Source organism: Ochotona princeps, chromosome 19 (genome assembly GCF_030435755.1).
Source record: "Ochotona princeps isolate mOchPri1 chromosome 19, mOchPri1.hap1, whole genome shotgun sequence".
Lineage (NCBI taxonomy): Eukaryota > Metazoa > Chordata > Mammalia > Lagomorpha > Ochotonidae > Ochotona > Ochotona princeps.
This window is the reverse complement of record NC_080850.1, coordinates 36,026,708-36,045,696: the sequence shown is the minus strand read 5'-3', so window position 1 is coordinate 36,045,696 and position 18,989 is coordinate 36,026,708. Positions and strand designations below refer to the sequence as shown.

The following is an 18,989-nucleotide window of genomic DNA, read 5'->3' as shown; positions in this document are numbered from 1 at the left end:
ATATTTATGGTAAATTGTCAAAAAAAAAAAAAAAAAAAAAGAACCTATGCGTCAAAACTCCCATCAACAAAATGAAAAGGCAGATGACTGACGGGGAAATTACACCCGCTAAAAAGTTCACGTCTTTAATATCTAAAAACATTATGTCACAGATTTGCAGGAACGGGAGTAACTGTATCCATAGAAAAAGGATGAGATAGCCATGCTATCGTGAGATCGATACTCAGGACCAATAACTAGATGAAACAACATTCATCATCACCAGAAATTAAACAAAGGCAAATGGAAATGATGAAATACCATTTTGTATGATCAAATTAGTAAAGATCTTCAGAAATGCTAATCCACAGCAAGGGTTGGGGGAGGGCGACAGGCCCTGTCTTAGATTTCCTGTGAACTCAAACATGCAAAATGGCAAGGTGACACTGGGCTTATAAGGAACCTCAAGCTGCTACATTCCAGCGCTTTCCCCACCAGGAAACAAACGAACGAGAATACCTACATAAGGACTGAGGAGCACAGATATAAAACGTTTGTCTTTCTTAACCTGAATGGTGATCTGAAATATTTTTTTGTGTGATCTGTTCTGTTTTTCCAAGCTGACTACCGTGCAGAAATATCACTTTGGAAATTGACAGGGCAAAAAAAAAAAATTGAAAACCTTTCTCTGAACCAAATTATGAAGGACTTTTTTCGCTGAGCACTGCAGGGTGAGGCAAAATTAACAATCGTCTCCATTTGTGGTTAACCGTTTCATGACTCTTTCATTAACCAGTGACACAAGAGACATTCTATCAGCACCACCTCACAGATGGAAAACCACAAGACAAGGAAGACTTGGGAAAAACCAAAACTCTGTATTCTAAGGGTTCATTCTTCTAGTCCAGGACTTCCAAGAAAGGAAGGGTCCCCTTGCTGCCTTGGCTCCTCGCCCTGGTAAAGGTGTGGCTCATCTCTACAGTTATGGAGACTATTAAAGAGACCCGGGCCAAAATGGGCCCTCTGTTCCTGGCCACACAGTGACCCGGATATGGTGCCAACTGGCTCCCACTCAGACGAGCACCTTCCAAGATAGGGGCCTGGGGCGCCTTCTTCTCCTGTTCCAGGCCCCGGCACCTCACAAGGTGCTGAGCAGCAGACGGCAGGTGTCGGCTGAACATCCTGAAGCCCTGGAGATGCCGGTGGCCAAAGTGGGTGCCAAGTGTTTCTGCCAGGCTTGCCTGGGGCAGCAGCATAAAGCAGAGCCTGGGGCAGGGAGAGGGCAGGCCCCTGGCAGGGGGCAGGACTGCTGTACCGCCTTTTGGAGGAGGGTAATGACAGCAATCACGCGCTGGAGGCCTCTCCAGCAGCGTGCAAGCAATAACTTGCTGTACTTTCCTAGCCAGATATTATCCCTCCTTCCCCCAGCAAGTTGCCTTTTACAGAGAGTTTTGTTGTTTAACCAGAATCATTTATGCCCTAAGAGGTGCAATCAGGAACAAGAAATCAAAATAAGTCATCCCTAAGATCTTCTAATCAGTGAGAGAGGGCACAGAGCCTCCAACCCCACCAGTTACACACATGGTACTGGGGCCTAATTACAATACTTAGGCAGCAAAGGTAGGTGTTAGCCCTAGCCAGGGAAACCGCAGATGACTGAGAGAGTGAATTTGGTGCTGAAAAAAAATTACATGAAATTACTTGGGATAAACAAGCAGCTGAAGTACACCGTGGGCACTTCTGTGTTTAAGGGAAAAAAAAGGTCAAACCTACAAAGAGGCTCATGAAAAGAGCTCGGCCACAGGGGTGGGGGTTTCCACATTCCTGTGCTGGATTTTTCTTGTCTTCCTGCTTGTTCTCTTCTCCATTGTCTTATCTCTCCCCTCCCTTCCTTCCTCCCTCTTTTCCTTTCTTTTCTTCCTCTCTCCTTTTGGCAGTGTGGATGTCTTCCTGATGGAAAGCCACAGGGCTTGGGGAATAGGGTGTGGAAGGACAGGTGCTGAGGTGCCCCCAGATGTCGCCAGGGAACAAGGAAACAGAACTGGGGTGTAGGCGGCTCTGGGCCTTCTCTCTGCCCTCCATTACCCTTCAGGGGCCTACGTGTAGCCTGCCGAGCGGGAACACACACCATGCTGGGTGTTCCGTGGGAAGTAGCTACAATAACGAGGACACTCCAAACAACACTGGACTCTGACCCCACAGGAGGTAGAAAGCTGGAACGTGCTCAGTGAATGGGTTTTTTAAAAGCAAGTGACCTTTGGAAAGAGTCAGATATACTCTGTGTGTGTGTGCGTGTTCACTCTACATGCTTGAGTTTCTCACTGAATATGAGACTAGAAGATGCCACACCATTCTGGAAAGCAGAGAATGCAGGGCTAAGGAGGCAGTATGGGCTGCGTGAGGCCTGAGGACATGACAGCAGGCATCTGATTCTCCAGAATGGCACAGGAGGTGGGAGGAAGCATGTTGCTCAGGAGAGAGGCCAGGGCATGCACTGCCCCTGCAGCTCAGCCAAGGGTTTAACGTCCACGTCTGAAGAGGGCTTTCTTCTCTGAGCAGTCACTGTCACCCCAGTCCCCACTGCGGCTCCTCCTAGGGGTGAGTGTATCCCAGATGTGCTAATTCCTCCAGCCCCAGGGCAAAGCAGGGGCATGGCTTGGCCTTCTGTATCCTGAATGTTCAAGGCTATATCGGTCGAGACCCACCAGCCTAGGGAAGCTGCAATAACAGGAATAGGGCTGTCCTATGCCTCCCTCCTAAGCCTGGCTCCAGTCCCAGGGCAGCATAAAGCCAGGTACCACAGGGCACTCTGGGGACAGATCTCATTGCCCTTATGGGGAACAGTTCTTGGGTGCATTTGTGTCCCTTCTAATCAGAAAGCCAAACAGGAGAAACTGAAGGCCCTAGTGTTAGAGATGAATTAACAGAGAACATGGAAGGTCATGCAGAACTGAATTTTTATTATTGTAGCAGGGCGGCCATCATCTCACAGGATAAGGCAATGAAACAAAGAAAGTAAGAAAAACAGTGCAAGTGGTAGGAAATCCAGTGCGTGAAGCACACATTAGCAGAGTAGTCCGTAACAATTCCAAACAAAGGGTAAATAAGCAGCTCTCCTGTGGGAAGAAAGGAATCAGGCAACATTCTGAGGGACAACAAAACTTCAGACTCCGGGATCAGGTCTTCCATGATTCCAGCCCTATGTTGCAGAAAGCCATGCAGTTGGCACAAATGGAACGAGGGTATGACTAGCACCACCCCTCAATTAGCAAGGCTACGAGAAATTTCTGTGTTTGGCAAGGCCCAGCAGAATGTCTCTGGTCACCTCATTGCTGTCTCACCCCATTGTATGGACACTCAATCACCTCTCTAATATTTCATAAAATTCTCCTGATGGTGTTGTTGTTTTTCTGCAATTGTGAAATGATTCCTGTAACTGGTATAAAACCTCAAACTGATCAATCATGTTATGGTAAAAGCAGCTTTAGCAACGTAAGGCAATGACACACAGCTACAATCATATAATAGTACAATTGAGCCCACATTGTCCCCAGACTTCCTGTTATGTGTCCACCTTTGTCCTGGAGCTTGCCCTAATATAAGTAATGTTTTCCTTAACAAATGGCTTGATAATATCTTGGAACAGATGGCAATCATGGAGGTACAAAGAGTTTATTTGCCACGCAGCCTCAAACTGCTGCATTATATGAAATGATGCATTTTGGCTTCCCACCATGTAGAGCAGAAAGTATATGGGGTATCTTCTAAAGGAAACAAATATTGTGAGCCCTCACAAGAAAATGATTTCAAACTTCTACCATTGGCACTTATATTTAGGGAAAGAAAACAGTTTCTAAAGATTAAAAGAAGTTTCTTGTAAAGGCCCTCTGCTTGTAGAAAGGCTGAGGTGCACTGATCCTTTTCACTGCCCTTTAACAAAAGAACAAAAAACAATTGAATCAGTACTAGGTGAAGGTGATGGTAATTAATGCATCATTTATTATAAGATTTAATAAAGTATCTATCATATATGCCTTTATAAATTCCTTTCATTTATGAGCTTTCCTTTTAATTCTGTACTCTCAATCTTTTAAGTGATATTAGTTTAGGTTTAGTGAAAATTGATTTTGGACATAAGTAAACCACCTGTCACTATGTAACTGCATGTGCTGCCAACCTTGGAGCTCCTGCCTTCAGCCAGGTCACTGCAGGTTTGAATGAGTAATGGTTTGCTGAAAATGTTTTCTTTGAAGTAAAATAATAATAGTGTTTTTTAGAATTATTTTTGTAATCATTCTTTTAACCATGAAATAAAAATGAAACAACTGTATGTTGTGTAAAAGCCTGTGATGATTTGTGTGAATAAAGAAGGCAGCTTTTCTGAGTTGTTCATTATGAGCATCACGCTGTAGTGGTCCACATCTCCTCTTGTTTTCTTCTCGCCGATTCACGCATCCTTTGCAAGCTCTCACATCAGCCAGAGCTGGTCTCTGGCACTACATGCAGCCTTGTATGTACAGAGGAGGTCCTTTGTATTGTCTCTCTTTGAATGTCTCTAGGAAGGCGGAAGCCTTGTCCTGGCTGTCCCCACCTCTAGTACCTAGGACAGCGCCCACCACCAGGCTGGCTCTCAAAAGTTCCAGGGACTTCAAAAGGCTTATGGAAAATGAAACTTTAAGCTTATTTTGGCACTACTCCCCCCTCCGGAATCCCTACACAGTTTGCCCAAAACACATACTTTCCACGGGCTTTCTGAAGACCCTTGGATTTGTGCATCTGGGGCAAGGCTGAGAGAGAGGCAGTGGCTCTCACCAGCAACACAACAAGTGTATGAATTAGGCAGCCTGAAGTAACCAGCAGTGCCCTAAGTGGGCATCAGGATATCACATACATGACAAACATATGGAGCTCTGTCCATTTAAATCAATACACTTGAATGTTTAAAAAGCCTCTGCAGAGTCACCCAAATAATTAACACAACTGGAAACCATAGCTTTCCTTTTACATCCCTTTGCATCTTAATAGAAAAATGATACTTGATAAACATTTTCCACATTTTTTACCCATTATGTTATAAACTCTTTCAAAATTGAGTCCCAGAGAGAGACTCCATGAACTCTTTTTTGTCTATCAATGCCTTAGCATTTTCATTCAATCTCTGCACAAGAAAGTCACCAGATGTTTCTGCACCACAGAGGGCTTTCCCTGCTGTCTGGCCTTGTCCCCTGCCTCTAGGAAGGTGGGCTGACAACCTGCAGGGCTGCCTCAGGACAGGGAGGGGGCCCAAGGGCGCAAGCACAGACGTGCCAGCAAGACACGAGGCTCCCTTTAAAGACACAGGTGAGCACTTCCAGATGCTGCACAAAGCAGGGCAGGGTACAGTCCTCAGATCCCCAGGCCCCCCTGGGACATGCAGCTGTGACGGGAGCAGCCAATGAGGAGCAGCAGGTGGAAGAGGCTGGTACCTTAACCATGCAGGATGAGGAGTCAGCAGGACAGGGGCTCCGAGCGCACAGCTCCCTTGCGAGCCCAATTTGAATCGTGCTCAAGATCAAAAGGATGGCTCCTTTGCCTCTCCAACCCTCCACACTGGGACTTCGGCTGGACTGGAGCCTGTGACTCCTATCAAATTTTCCAGAAAAACCTTAAAAAAACCCCAAACATACAAAACACCTCTTCTCTGTTTCCCTCATAGCATCGTCTTCGCTCCCTTAATTCTCCTGTGTTGTGTGTTTCTGGACCCAACCCCACTTTCTCCCATCCAGAGTGAAATTTTAGGCCAAAGCATGACATATGCTGATGCAGGAGCTCTGGGATGGGACTTGCAGCCTAAACAGTTTCCACCAGCTTCTTCCATCTCAAATATCTCCATGGGTGTCACTTTGTAAATTAAGCTAACTGACAGTCAAGCTGACACACTGCCAGCCTGGGTCTGCCCTGGGGGCCCTCCATGGTCCAGATGCTTTCACCGGGGCATTCAGAAGACACTCTCATGGCCCCAGTAGTCATTAATACAGTGCACAACTCAGAAGTGACGGAGCCCTGAAGGCAAGGATCACAGCCCTCAATGCTTTGTAATCCACGAGGCACCAGTTGAGGGCCATACATGTCTGTGTTTCAATGCAGGCAAGATTAAGGAGTTGCATTGTGTCATGGACTGAACCATTTCCCTTTAACATTTCTACCATGAATTCTTAACCCTAATGTGACTGTATCTGCAGCGAGGCCTTGATGGAGTCCCTGAAATCCAATGTGGTTACAAGACAGGGCCCTGCTCTGAAAGGCCCAGTGGCCTAGTCAGCAGAGAGAGCTTCCTCTCTCCCTCCTCCTGCATGCACACCCACACAGGGAAGCCACGTGAGGACAGTGTGAAGGCAACTGTCCACAGGCCATGGAGCAAGTCCGCATCTGGCACCTTGATCCTGAACTTGCAGCCACCCAAACTATGACAAAATGCACTTCTGATGCTTTAGCCATGTCATTCGAAAGGTCTTCTGGGATGGTGGCCTTCACAAACCAAGACAGGACACACACAGGCACTGGCCTCCCTGCCTGCTGTGGTGTGGGCAGAGACAGGAGAGCTGTGAGCACCAGCACCTGGATAAGGACTTCTGGGAATATATCCTGCTTCTGCTGTGTTTACTAACATCGGCTGTCACTACTATGAACCCCAATGTTCTCATTCATGAAGTGAGGAGAACTGTACCAACTGAATAATTGCTGGAGACGGATGTGCTGAGGAAACGTGTTAATGTCTGGAGCCTGGCATCTACCATGTTGGTCAAAGAACAGTAGAGCAACTCCAGAGCCCTAAGATCCAGTGGCAACCACCCAGACCTCCCCTCAATGTCCCACAAGGCAGATTTGTCTTGGCCCTTATGCTCTAGTTCACAATATGCACAGCAATCCATAAATACAGCCACTTCAAGTGACACTCTTCGCAGGGAAGGAAACCAGGACACAGCAATGGGGCATGGCTAGAGGCAGGGCTCCCTGGGGTAGGAAGGTCACAGAGAACACCCCAGAAGGAACACCTGCTGGAGGGAGAGCAGCAGGAAGATCCCAGCAGTGGCAACAACAGGTGCAAAGGCCAGGTAGAATCAGCTTGTTCTTTAAGATGACCGAAGAGTGGAAAAACAAACCAACCAACCAACCAACCCACGGACTGCAGCTTTGGGTAATGCAAGGGAAAGGGCAGAGTTGCATCACCCCTGGGGAGACCATGGGAGGCAGCATGGGTGGTGATATCGATGGCCGCAGCCCAGCGACGAGAAAGCAGCAGCCGTCCCTGCGGGAATATCTGGCGACTTGTGCTGCCTCCGAGTGCTTACAATGCTACCTGGCCTAAGAGGACCCTGGGGAAAAGCTTCGGACTCAGGCTATGTGATGCCACCGTGATGCTGACAGGCAGAGGAGAGGCCCAATACACAGCTTTCATGAGGCCTCCATGTGTACTGCTGGCTTAAAGAACTCCCCACCAGGACTCTCTCTCAGACCTGGTGACTGTGGGCTTCAGGGCTGAGCCTGACCTCACTGTGCTCAGCCCCCCTGTAATCCCAGGGAGCTGATTTTCCATCTAGGGAAGAAGTCCTGTACCCCACACTTATCAGCCCCATGACGATGAGACTTCCTCAATGAGGGTGGCCCAGCGCTTCCTGTGCTCTGCGGAAACAGGCCCAGGACTGCTGAGTCTGCAGGTGGCCAGATGGCATTCACCAGTTATAGATCCTTCTGGTTGAAAAGGCAGGCAACCCAGGCACCCACAGCCCAAGCTGGCTGGATGCTGGGTGAGGGGCTGGGCCCAGCCTCCCACCACAGGCCCAGGCCCTCTCTGGTGTCCTGTACCACTTGGTGAAGCACAGAGCTCCTGCTGTGGATGGTTCCTTCATCTCACAGCAAGGACACAGGGACAAGAGAAAAGATCGCAGCCAGCAATGTTCCCCAGCTCTTAATACACAGCCCTCTCTCGTGCCTGTATGAGGAAACTCTGCATTCACCCCCAGCCATTTTCATACTGTCTCTGTTCTCCTGAGGCTCACAAATGATCAACTGTATTCATCCTGGCCTGGGCAATGACTCTGAGATCACTAACAAGTTGTTTCTGAGATGTGCCATAGCTGGGTAGAGAGCACCTTGTCCCAATTCACTTGTCCAGAACTCCCAGTACCTGTCCCACAGGAAAAGATCGCTCTCTGGGGAGGTTACAGTCTGAGGTTCCATAACTGAACCATTCAGGACCAGGCCAGGATTGAGATCTCTAGGCTGACCCCAAATCCCTGGCCTACTGGTGGAACTCAGTAATCCCTGAATTCAATATTGCTTCAAACCCATCAGAGAAGCATCAACTGGTGGAATGTGGATCTTTCCCTGGCCTTGCTGTGTGGTCTGCTTCAGCAGCTCCCTGAACAGATTTAGTCCCACCCCCCCACCATGTCCTGTGCCTCCCTGGCTCATGCTGCCCAGTGCCTGTACATCCTGGCTCACTGTGCCACTTAGCTCAGTCCAGGGTCAGGTGTGCCCCAAGAGCGCATTCATATGTGAACATATTCCCTGTCTCCTCCAGGCCCGTCTCTTCATCTTTGGTTGGGCGTTAGGGTCATGGGGAGGACATGCACCACCCACAGAGTACCTGTCATGGACCACACACAGTAAGGGTGCAGGCAGAGGTTCTGCTTCCTGACAGACTCTGATCAGCTGAACACAGGTACTAAGAGGCAGCAGGAGTTGCAGCCCATACTCAGCAATTGACACACTGTAGCTGTTTATATTTCCTCACCACACATCAGGGAAGGCTAGGAAACTGATGTTGCCTAGGGTGTGGTTCTGCTGCTGAGCTCTAGACAGTGAAGTGGCACAGTGAGCCGGGATGCACAGGCACTGGGCAGCATGAGCCAGGGAGGCACAGGACATGGTGGGGGGCGGGGGAGACTGAATCTGTTCAGGGAGCTGCTGAAGCAGACCACACAGCAAGGCCAGGGAGAAATGGATGTCAAAGAGGAGGTGGAGAGGGACTCACTGACCAAGCTGGATGTAGGACTGAGAAGGGTTCATGAAGAGGCTGAGGTTGGAGCTTGGGTGGATGCGAGTTTGACTCCCTTTATCCTTTAGGATGCAAGGGGGAGGTACCCAGGTCCTCTATCACGCCACCCCCAGAGGGACAGCTGCCAGAGCACTGTCACCTGTGGCATCGACTCAGGCCACCTGTGGCATCATGGCTACTGCACACAGAAGTGTAGCTCAAGGGCAAACCTCAGGCCAGAGACCCTCACTGGCCTGTGTGACTCTCTGCCCAGGAGATGACTAACATGTCCATTCGCAGTCCCATCATGTCCCCATCACCTCCCGTTCCATTTCTGTACTGCTGGAAAATGAGAGGCTTCAGTGGAAACTGAAAAATAATCCTTTATTTTGATTCTGTGTTTGAACACCTTCCACTTCCCTGCAAAGTGAGGGGTGTAGGTGTGTGTGTGTGTGGGTTTGGTGTGGGGTGTTCTAACACCTGCCAACAGAGGCACAACAGAAAGAACCATTTGGGGTTCCAGGAAGACTCTCTCCAGAGAGACACTGCTGTGACCACATGCCACCACCAACAGCTCAGGCCATGGCTCACTGTATGCCGATGTCCCCTCAGTCATAATCTCTCCCCCACACACAAACTGGTCCAGGGCATAACACTGCAGACACAGTAAGCTGGTAAACCACCAGGAATCCTCTCTGAAATGCAGGCCTTCTGTGATCCCGCCAGAGCTGTAAACGAACAGCTTGTTCCCATTGTCTATAAACTTCCCCCATATCCTTATTTGGGGACATTGAGATGCCAAATTAGCACCAGCAAGCACAGACTGAGTGGACTATGGAAGGACGAGCAGCAGGCACACTGTCCAGCCGGGAATGTGAGCTCTGAGTCCAGGAAGAGTGCTCAAGTGAGGCCCCGAGGGCCAGGCTCAGCACACGGCTTTATAGGCTCTGCCTGGCTCAGCACAGTGTGGGCCCACTGGGTCTCGGCAACTGAGCTCCCTAAACTGGAGGGTCCGCACTGGGAAGGAGTAACTCAGCAGAATCTCAGGAAGCACTCACTAGTCACCCCAAGGGCTCAACTGACAGTGTCACTGCACAGCAAGTGGGATGTGATTGCGGGTGAAGCTCCACACCTTCTCACAGGGTCTCAGGAATCATTTCTAACAGAGCATCACAGGAGCTGCAGGAGCATTCCCCACCCAAAGACCAGCTGTCCCCGGGCTTCTCGGCAGCCTACAGCCGCTGCGCCGTCCGCCAGCCACCCTGGCCTCCCAGCTGCCTCCCTCATCTAAGATCTGGCCACATTGATTTTCCTTTCCTCCCCAAGCCTAAATGATGGGATCCCTTGCTTCAAATATCCAAACCCTCTAACATCTGCTTAGTCCTGCACCCCCTACCCTGTCAGAGCTGGGTAAACTCCCTCCACCCTCTGGTTAGGTGTCCCCTCCTAGGGGTAGATGTCCTGACAGTCCTGTCTGGATCCCATGCCTGTGTGTGCTCTCTCTCACTGTACAGTGCACTGTACTGCGATCTTCTTACTTGCTCCCCTTAGGGCCCTGCCCAGCTCATCAAGAGACCACAGTGTTCCTTGTCCTCAGGGCTTAGCCTGGCACACACTCCTCTGTGAAGTCACTGATATGAGTTAGTTAGGTCAGGAGATAAGACAGGGATGGTGTTGAGATGACGGCTGCTCCCCCTGACCCCAGAGGCATCCGTGCACACAGCTTCACCTCCTCTAACCCCCAGCTCCTGAAGACCTGACAGGCACTTTGTTCCCCCAACAACGCAGTGTGAGTCAGTGTGACAGGGAATGCCGCCTCCTCATCTACGAGGTAGAAAACATTCAGCACAATCTGCTCCCCAAGTCCTCTTGCCATCAAGTGTGGTCACATGACCTAAGTCATCAGCAGGAGTGGTGCAGCCATGGGTGCCTCCCCCAGGAATAGCCGTGAGACCCTGCCCTAGGTGCACCTGCCTGCTGCTTCCCAGGTTAACTGGGCTGTTGATGCTGAGGGTGGTCTTGGAAGCCACTGCCAGCCTGGGTCCCTGAATGACCTATGGGTAGAGAACAGCCACCTGTACCATCTGAACAGCTGCACAAAATGGCTCCTGGGGCAGGAACAGACTTCTTATTGTGTGACATCACAGAAATGATAAAGTCCATGTGTGATTATCAACCAGCTCCTGACAGATGCTTCTAAAGGCTACAAACATATCAATGTCCTGCCAAAAATGTGAGCAACAAACCCTGTGTTTTCATTAAGAATCTTTACATGACCCAGTGCAGAACCAGCATTCATCCAGCCACCTTCTCCAAATGTTCCCAAACGCAAACTCTAGCTGAAGAACCTAGCCAGCTGGCTGCACTCCTGGCACTCTGCAGGCTGTCAAGATTTTATTGAGCACATACTGGTACAACACCCAGATCTGCCCTAAACTTTTTAAGGGTGAGTTTGGCTCACCCTTCCAACATCACTGAGTACACACCATCAGCCCCTTATGCATAAGGGGCCAGAGGCATAGTGCCTTGCTAAGCGCTGGATCAGGCAACCAGCAAAGGCCCCCAAGGCAGGACTGTACCCAGTGCAGAACACACAAGCCCTGAGATGGCCAAGTGCAGCTGTGCAAAGACCCCCTTCTTCAGAACTTCAAAGAGGCTGCCTTAGATTGTGACTGCATGGGCTGGTTTTGTATGACCCTCTTCCTCCACAACAGTAGTTAACTTATAAAAGTCAGATATGGCTGGGCATGTGTAGCAATTTCCAAGACAAGTGCCACTAATGAGAAGTTGCTGGCTTTGTGGGGCCCATTCTCTTTCCTGGGGCAGTGGGCTCAGCTTTCAGGAGTGCAACTGACACTCAGTGTGGCCCACAGTGCTTGTTGGGGTTTGTGGCATTTTTCTTTTCCTCCTTATTCAGACTTGGCTAACACCTCTGAATGATGCATATTTGTTTCCTGTTGTGATGAAATGGATTTGAGAATTCTTTGCCAGCCCTCAAGACAAGTGGACACACCCTGGGGTGCTATTAAAACCAGGGTGGGAATCATGGATCTGAGCGAGGAAAACAAAAACAAAGTGGCTCAGGAAACCCCAGCATCAGCAGCCTGAGGAGCCGTGGCAGGAGCTGGAGAGCATCGTGCCCTTCACAGCACGGCAGCTGCAGAAGCACCAGATACTCGTGCTGGCTCTCAGTCTGGAAGCCTGCAAAGACACCTTGCAGGACTCCACGTTCCTGCGCCCCTGGCGGGCTGCTCTGAGAGGGTGCATGCCACAGCACTTCCCTGGCGGCCCCTGTAATCCTATGTCATGGATGCAAACTCATACATTCTGAACTAGTTCAGAAATGGAGGCAAACAAGTATAAAGTAAGTAGAATTCCTGCCTGCAATGGAGAACGCAGTCAGGCCAGAAGACAGGATGTACAAGTCTGAAGAAGAAACAAGTTTACCTAGAAACAGAACCTCCTTTCCCCAGCTAGAGAGCACACAGCTACCTTTTGGTGGACCTGGGGTCCAGGGGCCCTACCTGACCCCAGTGATAGCGCCCACTGACTTCCAGGTGCACAGCACACCTTGGCAGAGTGCAGTCTGAGAGCCTTCACTAACAGCAGGGCCTTGGTCCCACATCCACTGCTCAGACAGGCAAACTGAACTGCTCAGACCTTCAGATTGATACGGGTCCAAGGTAGGTTTGCTATGTGGTACAGGTTAAAAACTGGCTGCAGGCCCGGCACAGTAGCCTAGTGGCTAAATTCCTTTGCCATGCCTGTGCTAGGATCCCATATGGGTGCCGGTTCTAATCCCGGCATCCCTGCTTTCCATCCAGGCCCCCTGCTTGTGGCCTGGGAAAGCAGTTGAGGATGGCCCAAAGCCTTGGGACCCTGCACCCATGTGGGAGACCCAGAAGATGCTCCTGGCTTCAGATCGGCTCAGCTCCGGCTGTTGTGGCTGCTTGGGGAGTGATTCAATGGATGGAAGATCTTCCTCTCTGTCTCTCTTCCTCTCTGTATATCTGAATTTCCAATAAAAATAAATAAATCTTTAAAAAAAAAAACCTGCTGGCTGCAATGCCAGTATCTCATACTGGTGTACAGGTTCAAGCCCCAGTTGTTCTACTTCCAACACAGCTCCTCAAGTATGTGTGTGGGAAAGATGCAGATGGCCCCTGTCACCTATGTGGGAGACCTGGATGGAGACCCTGCACTCCTGCCTTGACTGCCTAGCCCCAGCTGTTGAGGCTGCTTGCATGAACCAAGACATGGAAAATCTCTCTACCCATCCATCACTCTGCCTTTTAAATAAACAAGTCTTTGAAAATTAACAACAGGGACAGCACTGTGACTCGGTGGTAGGGTCTGCTGTCTGTGATGTCATCATCATTATCACTCCGCTGCTTAACTTCCAATCCAGCTCCCTCGAGAGGAAGCAGAGGATGGCCCAGGTACTTGGGTGTCTGTCATCCACATTGGAGACCTGGAGGAAGCTCCTGGCTCCTGGGTTTAGCCGGACACAGCCACGGAGTGAATTGGTGGGTGGATTATCTCTGCCTCGCCTTTCTATGACACTTTCAAATAAATCAACAAATCCTCCAGTGACATGCAGGCTTGGGCCATAACACACAGTGCCCAAGCAGCACACAGGGCCAGATTCTTACAAGGGGCAGATGAGCCTGGAGACCCTGGGTGGGGCTGACACCTTCTGTTCCCAGGGGAGCTGGAAGGATGGCCACCCTCAGGTCCTAATGCTGACCACGGACAGCACTCTTGACACTGTTCTATCCAGCATCTCTCATTACAACTTAACAATCTTCTTGTCAACACATTGCCTGAAATAAACTGTCACGAGGTGAGGGATGATTGGGGAGATGAGTATGGTGAGGTGGGGTTGGGGTGGGGCTCACCTCACCAGGGAGGCGCCTGCATTACCAGTTTCAGAACTAACCCTTCCATGAGGTGCAGCACCTGCTGTGGCAGCTCAGGGCCCCGTGAAAGGCAGGGCTGGAGCTGGGGGTGGTATGTGGGCAGCCTGCAGGGGCGTGCCAGAAGTAAGCCCCTCCTGGTTGTACATGCTCCCCTAGGAGCCTTGTTCCCAGGGGACCCTCAACCGCTCGGAAGGCAGAGCAACAGAGGGAGCCACACATTGCTTTACTTGCAAAGACTCATCTACAACCTGCCACAAATCAATGCAAAATGAGAAAAAGAGGGAAAAGATGAACCTTTTCCAAAGGCCTGTCAAGCCTTGGCTTACAACAGCACAGGTTTAGCGACAGCAGCAGAAATCACTAGCTTCCTCGTTCACAGCCATATTGTCAAATAAATGATGCTAAAAGCATTCTGGGGAGCTAGGAGCTGGCATCCAACAGCACCATCCCTGTTGGCAGGTGGGGAAGGAAGGGGAGCCAAGAGCACTGCAGGTCAGAGAGCTCAACAGGAAGACACTGAAGATGGAACTCGGGCCGGAGAGTATGGCCCTGTAGAGGCCCATGTCCTAATCCTTGTTACATCCCCTCACTAGGCACAGGGACCATGCAGATGTGACCAGGAGAAGGAACTCAAGGCACTTCTGTGCCAGTGAAATTCAAGGTATGCAGAGGAACCTGATTTTGAATTCTAACTTCAAGAACTGTAAGACAACTAATGTGTGTTTGTGGTAAGTTGTTTGGGCAGTCACAGGAGAGGGACACAGTCTTTCCACACACAGAGCTGCCTCAGCAGTACAGACTGCCAATATGCCAAGGGCAGCACAGACAGCCCCCATCACCACCCTGCACTAGGAATGAGTGGCCACAGGTGCCCATGCCAAGCACACAGACTAAGATCTCAGCAAAGAAACAGGGTGAGGGTCCTGGAGGGTCTCCAGCACACACCATGGCCCTTTTGTGCCTGACACAGCTTCCCGTGGCCCGTGCAGCTCTGCCTCCCTCCCACTACAGGGAGAAAAACCTCAGGCCAGAAAGAGTCACTTGGAAAACCACCAAGTTGCTCTTAAAAAAACCAAGTAAATAGATGAGCCTCCTATGAAACAAGTGCCTGCAGTTCAACTTTAACGGATCATCCCCAACCACCAGATGCAAGTCCTTCCTATCCCAGGAATCTCAGTTAAATGTCTGCCCATGAGAGTGCCCTGTGTCCAAGCCCAGCCCTCCATGACCGGCTGTGCCTCCTGCAGCCTGGTCTAGGGCAAGCCCTGAACCGTGGAGTAAGAAGCTCATCTTGCCAACACATTCAGTCACCGGCGAGCTCCTGATGCTGCAATGTGCTGCTGCAAGCAGCCCATCTTCACTTTATCCCTGCTGATGGAGTTTCTGATACCTCTGTCTGTTGTGTGCCTATACCTAGGATGATTGCAGAACCACTAAATCCTGAAACCATAAGACCTGTTCTTGAAAGAATACTGTGATTGAAGGGACACAGTCCCAAGGTCAAAAACAATTTCAACAACACAAAAGCTTTGCTTGTCTTTTATCCCCCCAAAACAGCTACTGGGATATATAACTGGGATATATAACCCTAACTTATGGAAACAACTGTTAACCTCCCTTTCCTTGTCACCCATTTCCCCTTCATTCCCAGCTGTCCCCATCTTCCCTTCCCACTATTTCCTTAGCCTCACCATTCCCAGTCTTCTCCAGCTTCTTTCTTTGAACAGGTGTCCACCTTGCTCTCAGTGGGGAAGGAGACAAGAGAGGTGCTGTGGCTTGAACTGTGTTCCCACCCACATGTGGAAGCTCTCCCACTCCCCACTCCCCACTCCCACCTTCCAAACATGTCCATCTTCAATGAATGAGGTCACAGGCCAGGACTGCAGCTGGCTAGGGCTGGCGGCCTGCTCAGAAAGGCAGATGTCAGAAACCTCCAGCTCTCGCCCTGCCACACGAGCACCTGCTGAGAGGTAGTGCTCACAAGCCGGTAAGAGGCCTCACCAGAAATCAAGCTGGTTTGCACCTGGATCCTGGATTCTGCACCCTGCAGAGCTATGGGGATAAATGCCTGCTGTTGGAGTTGCTGGGTTGGGGTATTTTGGGATGGCAGCTGGGGCAGACAAAATAAAAGGCTTAGACAGGGTAGGAATTCCTTCCACTGGGGTGAGCGAGGGAATGTTTTTTTAGCATTAAGAGTGTGGTGCTGTACCACTGCGGTGCCATGCGATGCTGTGACATACACCACCGTGCTGTTACTGATGCATGGGCTGCACTCCCCCACAGGCCCCACCCTGCTCCTCCTCCTCGGCCTGGCCCCGCGGGAGCCTCTTGAGCGCCCCCTGGCTGATGAGTCAGCAAGCGAGAGAGAACTAGAGCCGCACAGCTGGTCTCTGATCAGCACCAGGCTGATCCCCCACATGCTTACTCTAGGAAAGTATTAGAAATATTAGGATAGGAATGTAAAAAACATACATTCAAACCAACTACTAGAGAAACCAACCCCTCCATATGTTTTGTTCTACATACTTCTATATTTATCTTATTTATTCAATTTTCAAATTGGAAGCCTGCAGCATATTGTTTTACTTTTTTTTTTTTGCCTCAATAGCATATTGTGAAGCAGTTCCCAACTCAACAAACACAGTCGCTTAACATTCATTATAACAACTGTTGAGAATGCTATGGACTGGAGCCACTGGGATTATTTTGGTCAATTACTTTTGAGGGGTATTTTAGAATATTATTATAATCAGTGCAGCGATAAACATTTTTAAATTACTTAAAATTAACTTGTGAATAAAAATAAAATATTTATCAAATGTATATAGCATGTGAAATGACAACTATCCATGTGTATTATTTTGCTTTGGCATTAAAAACATCTTTTTGTAATTATTTTTGTTCAATATTATGCTTCTGAGATGCATCCATGCCATTATATGCAGCTATAATTCATTCACTTTCATTCTGTAACAGCATTATTTAGCTAGCCAGTGATCCTCTATTCTACACATCACTATAGAAAAATCACTATCTTCTTCATCAGCATAACCTTAATACCATTTACACATTCTCTTGCTGCTAGACCTCTAGATCATCTACATAAACTATTACAATAAGGATGTTAGAATCTTCTTACTTATGTCGCCAGTACCAATGTGGAAGAGATTCTATGGGAGCAAAATATCTGGCTGCTAGGGTCTGGCGCTGTCAGGGGTACTAAGGCCTGACTAAGGCGAAAGGCTCGGAGAGTCGCACAGGTCTGTGTGCTCACCAGGAATGTCTGAGCTCCCCGTGCGGTCTTCCTCTCTGGGGAGGAGAGAGGATCTCAGCCACTCTGGGAAGGAGGGGCACAGGCACTGTGCAAGGGCACATGCGGTGCGAGGCATTGCTGCTGCCAATTTAACAGAATGTAGTCTACTGTGCACCACCCTAGGCCACCACTTACCCCCCAACACCTCACCTCAGCATCCCCAAACCAGCAAGAAACCCAGGCTCTTCTTACACCCACCAGCTCCAGGATCAGGCAAATCTGGGGTGAAGATTCTGGGGTTCTGTGCCTGAAGTGTGGTCCCTCTCACTCTGAGATGTTAACTAAAGAAGCACATGATGGCCCCCACAGAATCCCCAAACATCAGGCCAGAGTGATGGGAAGACAGGGTAACAACTCAGCAATTCCCCCGTGAAAACAGGATAACATGGCACACTTGCCCCTCACTGCCCCTCACTGCCCCTCACCCAGCAGCTCTGACAGCCAGCCAGCACTGCTGCCAGCCCCGGGGTGATGCAGGCCCTCTCCGTCCCCAGGAACAGTCCCTGTGGCTCTCAATTGCATTCTCCCCACAAAGCCACCCAGGACTGTGACCTCTTCTCTCAGCTGGCTTCCTGCCCATCCTCATTCTGTGTTACATCTCTCCCTTTCAGCCCAAATTTGCACCGATTCTTTGGGAAAAAAAGGTGTATTTTTAATGTATCAGTTTGTAACATACTCTATGACAGTTAATAATTTTCTATGTTTATTTTTAAATGTCTTTCACTTGTCTGAGAAGCAGAAAGGAAGAGACAAACTCCCCTCTGTGGATTCACTCTCCTGCTCAAGATGACGAGGGCTGAGCTGGGGGCCACGGCCAGGAGTCAACAATTTACTTTGGGTCTCCCATATGGATAGCTGGAGCCCAGCGCTTGAAGCACTCCCAACTGCACCCCACACTAGCACCAGGAGTGAGATGTCAGGGTGAGGACGTGAACTCAGATACTGTAATAGAGGATACTGCCACCTCATGCCCCATGCGACAAGGCAGGGCATGTGTTCTCCTGATTGGCTCGTGTTGTACAGATGGCTGACACAACACTTTCCTGGATATTTTGGGATGGTGTCTCTGAGGAGATCAACATTTTAGCAATGGTTCTTTGAGTAAAGCAGGTTACTTTTCATAACATAGATGGGCCTGTCCCATCAGTTCGAGGTGTTAGCTGAATGCAGACTTGCCTCCCTATGCAGGAGTACACCTCTGTCAGCGACCTGGCACTCAAACTGCAGCTCTCCCCTGGATCTACATTCACCGGCTTACTCCCTGGACATCAGACCTGCTGAGCCTGCTATTAGCTGCACCAGTCCGGTCCTCAGAAGGAATCCCTGCTCTCTGTGCACACATCCTGCGGGCTGTTCCTCGGAGCTGATGAGGATGGACACTTGCAGATAAAAACCGAACATGCAGACCTCTCTGAGGTGAACTGCTCTATGGCAGGTTCCGTGGGGGCTGTGGTGGGAGAAGAAGCCGAACCCTGCTGCTTAGCGAAAAGGCACATCCTAAGATCCCAGCACACCTCTCTCCATCTTCGAATCAAAGGGTCTACCACGGCATCAACATTTCTGAAGTTTTAACAAAGAATGCCACCACCTACCTCCTACATTCTCTCATTGTGCTGAAATCTTTTCTAAATTTGACAACCTTCCACCAGCCACTGAGAAGATGGGAATAAAGTGGCTTTTTACCCAAGTCCTGACCCCTTTGTCATAAACAATTTGTGAGCACCTCTCCTCTGGGCTCGGCGCAGACAAGCAGGAGTCA

The 18,989-nt window shown here is 49.7% G+C and overlaps 1 protein-coding gene and 1 long non-coding RNA gene across 4 annotated transcripts in view; one reads left to right on the top strand and one right to left on the bottom strand.

Annotated features, from left to right (window-relative positions):
• The window catches only part of FSTL4 (follistatin like 4), a 418,275-nt gene that overhangs the window by 227,082 nt on the left and 172,204 nt on the right, over positions 1 to 18,989 (bottom strand). The window lies entirely within an intron of this gene.
• LOC131482638 (uncharacterized) lies at positions 13,523 to 18,038 on the top strand. Of its 3 annotated transcripts, none has more exons than XR_009247185.1 (4): positions 13,523 to 13,841; positions 14,517 to 14,645; positions 15,645 to 15,904; positions 17,970 to 18,038. It is a non-coding gene; the product is annotated as an uncharacterized LOC131482638 (long non-coding RNA). The 3 variants fall into 3 exon arrangements; XR_009247183.1 differs by having other exon boundaries at positions 17,967 to 18,038; XR_009247184.1 differs by having other exon boundaries at positions 14,511 to 14,645; positions 17,967 to 18,038.